The sequence below is a fragment of the Penaeus chinensis genome, chromosome 36, assembly GCF_019202785.1.
Source record: "Penaeus chinensis breed Huanghai No. 1 chromosome 36, ASM1920278v2, whole genome shotgun sequence".
NCBI classification, from domain to species: Eukaryota; Metazoa; Arthropoda; class Malacostraca; order Decapoda; family Penaeidae; genus Penaeus; species Penaeus chinensis.
Window position 1 is genome coordinate 29,925,588 of NC_061854.1, and position 5,000 is coordinate 29,930,587.

Sequence of the window (5,000 nt, forward strand, 5' to 3'; positions counted from 1 at the left end):
GATGCATGCACGTATTCGAGCACATACACATTTATATAGATATACATTCATTTCCCATTAGAAATATGTAATGAAAGTTATGCAAGAGAGAAAAAGGTCGATGAAAACCATTGCATTACGCCACCATTCCATTGCAAAAGAAATATCACACAACAGGAAACCCCAACCAGGAACCCAGCTGGATAAATGCATGAGCGATTTCAGGCGTTTCGTAATACAGAGGCATTGGCAGAATCCCGATACAGCGAGACTCAGGAGGGCATTAAAATTATCGACGGCGAATTCCCATCGTCAACACATCGTAACGAATTTCGAATTTTGAAAGCGCGCGCATCTCTTTTATGTCGGTTATTTTCCGTTATTTTCCGGAAATATGTGAGACTTTTTTTCTTTTCCTTTTTTTAGCAGATTTTGTGATTGTTTTTTTTGTCGTTGTTCTTTGTTTTTCGTTTGTTTATTCTTCTGTTTCTCTCGGTATCCGTTTGGCTTGGCTCGGAGGCTCAGCTGGCCAGTGTTTGTGAGCGTCTTGTAATTTGTACCTTGACCTGATAAGGAATCTCGAGTCACGTTCGACGAATATTGCATTTTCTTCTTTGTTGCCCTTGTTTGTTTTTATATATTATTATTATCTGTTTTCCCTTTCTCTCCATGCTGTCCTTTTCTTCTTTGTTTGCTTCTGTATCTGTTTGCATTTCCAATTTCTCCTTTATTTTCTTTCTTTCCTCTTCTTCTCTTCTTCTTTTTCTCCTCCTCCTCTTCCTCCTTCTCTTTCTACACCTTTCCACTTACCTCTTTTTCTCCAATATTGCTCACAGAAATTAACAACAGGTATTAGAATAAACCCTATTTTTTTCAAAACTATAAACTTTCAAGAGAACAGTTTTATATCTTAATTTGTATTCATCATAAACCTAAAGTTGACCGCGTCTGTTGCATAAAGAAGGTGATTGGATATTACGAGAATTATCTTCACTTTTCTCTCTCCACTCTTTCGTTATTCTGGTTACTCGTTCCTCCTTTTTTTCTTTTTGATTATTTTTTCTTCCCTTTTTTTCTGACAATATTTTTTTCTGCTTGTCTCTTTTCAATCCTTTTTTCTTTGTTTTTTTTCTTTCTCCTGCTCTCATTTCCGTTTCAGTTAGATGATGAAGCAGGGAGAGTGAAAGAGAGAGAGAGAGAGAGAGAGAGAGAGAGAGAGAGAGAGAGAGAGAGAGAGAGAGAGAGAGAGAGAGAGAGAGGAGAAGAGAGGGGAGGGGAAGAGAGAATGAGAGAGAGAGAGCGAGAGAGATAGAGAGAGAGAGAGAGAGACAGAGAGAGAAAGAGACGGAGAGAGAGAGAGAGAGAAAGAGACGGAGAGAGACAGAGATGGGAAGACGAAAAACAAAAAAACAAAAAACAAAACATACACAATGAACAAGAAAACAAGAAAACAAGAAAAACATACATATCGAAAAATGAATAGAACAAAATACCAGGAAACCGAACAACAAAAGAAGAAGAAGAAAAAAGAAAAACTCAAAAAAAGAGAGAGAGAGAGAGAAAAAAGTAAAGCGAAACAAAAATAAAAGAAAGAAAATAATAAGAGAGAAAAAAAAAAAAAAGCGCATCGGCATCCGGCAGCCTGAGTATATTTTTACGAATCCTTTTTTTGCAATTCGCTAATGGTCTCTAAAATGCCGATAAGATTTCAAAATTGCCGCAACCACATCCCGGCGAAGAGTACACTGATATCGGCGGGAAACGAGCGTATTTTGAGGTGGGGGGGAGGGGGGGAGGGACAGGGGGGAGAGGGGGAGAGGGGAAAAGGGGGGTTCTGGTGATTTTGTTGTCATTATTATTATTATTATTATTATTATTATTATTATTATTATTATTATTATTATTATTATTATTATTATTATTATTATTATTATTATTATTGTTATTATTATCATTATTATATTATTATTATTATTATCATTATCATTATCATTATTATTATTATTATTACTATTATTATTACTATTATTATTATTAATATAATTATTATTATTATTATTACTATTACTATTATTATTATTATCATTATTATTATTATTACTATTATTATTATTATTAGTAGTAGTATTATAACTCACTCCCCCCCCCACCCCGAAAAAAGGTTGTTCTATCTCCTTTCGACTCTTTCCTCTTCTTTTCGTTCTTTTCCTCTCCTTTCATGTCTTCTTTCCCTTTTCCTTTTCTTTCTTTTGTCTACTTCTCATCTCCTTTCTTTTCCCTTTTCATTTCCTTTCTGTCTTCATTTCCTTACCCCCTTTTCTTTCTCACCTTTTCTCTTTATTTCTTTCCTTTTCTCTTTCTTTCTCCTTCTTTTCCTATTCTTTCTCTTCATTCTCCTGTTCCTCCTCCTCCTCTTCATCATCATCATCGTCATAATCATTATCAAAATCCTTCTCCTTCTCCTTCTCCTTCTCCTGTTCATTTTCCTCTTTCTCATCATCCTCATTATCATTATCCTTCTCCTTCTCCTTCTCCTGCTCATTTTCCTCTTTCTCATCATCCTCATCCTCATTATCCTTCTCCTTATTCCACTTCTCCTCCTCACCTCATCATTGTCCTATTCCTCTTCTTCCTCCTCCCTTTCCTCTCTCCTGTCCCCACCTTCCTCCTCCTCCCTTTCCTCTTTGTCCACCTTCTCCTCCTCCCTCCTCCCCTCCTCCTCTTCCTCCTCATCCTAATCCTCTTCCTCCTCTTCCCCCTCTTCTCTTCAACCCTCCCCGTCTCCTCCTCCTTCTTCCCCTCCTCCTCCGCCTCTTCCTCCTTCCTCTTCCTCCTCCTCCTCCATCCTCTTTCTCCTCCCTACTCCCCTTCCCTCTCTCCTCCCCTCCTTATCCTCCTCCTACCTTCCTCCTCCTGCTCCTCCTTCCTCTTCCTCCTCCTTACTCCCCTTCCCTCTCTCCTCCCCTCCTTTTCCTCCCCCCCCCTCATGTTCTTCCACCTCCTCCTCCTTCCCCCCTCCCCTCCTCCTCTTCCTCCCCCTCTTTCTTCTCCTTCTCCCCTTCTCCTCCCCTCCCCCTCTTCCTCCTCTTCCTCTCCTTTCTCCTCCTCCTCCTCCTTCGTCTCTCTTACCAGAAGAGCTATCTCTATTTCCCTCTATAGTTCTTTGTGTTTATCCTTTGCTTCCCATTTATTTCTTCGTTCGCCTGGAAGATCGTAGCTTGCTTGCTTGTTTCTTTGTTTCTTTGTTTGTCTACCTCGGGACTCGTCAGCGAGAGAGAATTCACTTCAAGATGATGAATGGTTTCGAATAATTGTCGATCCTTCTCTCAAGGCGTTTGAGCTCGAGTGTTCGGTTCCTCTGCTGAAGGCTTCGTCTAATTCTTTTTTCGTCTCTTTCTTTTATCTCATTCTTTTCTGTGTCTCTTTTCTATCTTATTATTTTTCTTTAATGTATCTTTTTCTATCTTCTATGTTTTATGTTTTATTCTTATGTTATATATATTTTTTCTTTTTTACTATTTTTTAAAATTCTGTTTCTGCCTCTGACTGATTTTTTGTCACTATCACTATCATAATAGTTATTTTCTTCTCTCTCTCTCTCTCTGTCTGTCTGTCTGCCTCTCTCTCTCTCTCTCTCTCTCTCTCTCTCTCTCTCTCTCTCTCTCTCTCTCTCTCTCTCTCTCTCTCTCTCTCTCTCTCTCTCAATCTACCAACTCTCTCTCCTTTATCCCACCTCCTCTCTTTCTTCACTCCCTCTCTCTCTTCCCAGCCCCCTTTTCTCCTTCTCTCTCATACTTCTTCTCTCCATTCTTTCTCCGTTTCTACATACTTCCTCCCTTCCCGATTAAACAGAATCTTCTTCACTTCAAATGCAGCGTTTGCGTTAGGTCTCGCCATGAGATGAAATTCAATTAGTGAAAAAAAAAAAAAACGAAGAAAATAAATAAAAGGATTCATTACGAAGTGAAAAAGCATTCATAGGAACTTCGATTGAAATTCACGGTATCGCAAAAGAAAAAGAAATTAGATGAGTAAATACAGTAAGCTGTTACGGTATCTTAACTATTATGATGATAGTGATAGTGATGGTAACGATGTAAGTAAGTTAAGGTGATGGTAGTTTACTCCTAGCACTATTAATTACAAATTGTCATTGCTTTGATAACATTTGTGATAAAATGAGAGAGAGAGAGAGAGAGAGAGAGAGAGAGAGAGAGAGAGAGAGAGAGAGAGAGAGAGAGAGAGAGAGAGAGAGAGAGAGAGGGAGAGAGAGATCAAGCTGGGTAAAAATTATGATGAAAATAAAAATATTCTATCTTCTCATTAAACCATGTCATACTTTTTATTGTATTTCCTCATCTTCTTCTCTCTCTCTCTCTCTCTCTCTCTCTCTCTCTCTCTCTCTCTCTCTCTCTCTCTCTCTCTCTGTCTGTCTGTCTGTCTGTCTCTCTCTCCCCCCCCCCCTCTCTCTCTCTCTCTCTCTCTCTCTCTTTCCCTACCTCTCCCCGCCTCTCTCTCTCTCTCCTCTCCCCTCTCTCTTCCCAACCCTCCCCCCCTCTCTCTATCTCTCCTCCCCCCCTCTCTCTCTCTTCTCCCCTCTCTCTCCCCAACCATCCCTCTCTTTCTCTATCTCTCCTTCCCTTCTTTCCATTCATTCACTTTTCTATTTCACTCTATATTTTCACCTTTTCTGTCTTTTTCTCTTTGCTGTTTGATTTCTCACAAAGTCATATTTTCCATTTGTGATTTTTCCCATCCCCTCGTTAACGCCTTGTCTACTTCCCCTCTTTCTCTTTCCCCTTATTTTATTATTATTCCTCTTTTCCCTTCTATCTTCGCATTCTCTCAATTTCATTCTTGTTTTCTCATTTCCCCTCTTCTATCCCCTTTTTGTTATTTTCATATTTTTTCAATTTTAGTATTATCTATTTTCTCTCATTTTCATCTTCTATCATTTTTGTTTTCATCTTAGTTTTTGAAAATTTTTGATTCAATCTCTCTCTCTCCTTCTTTCTGTCTCT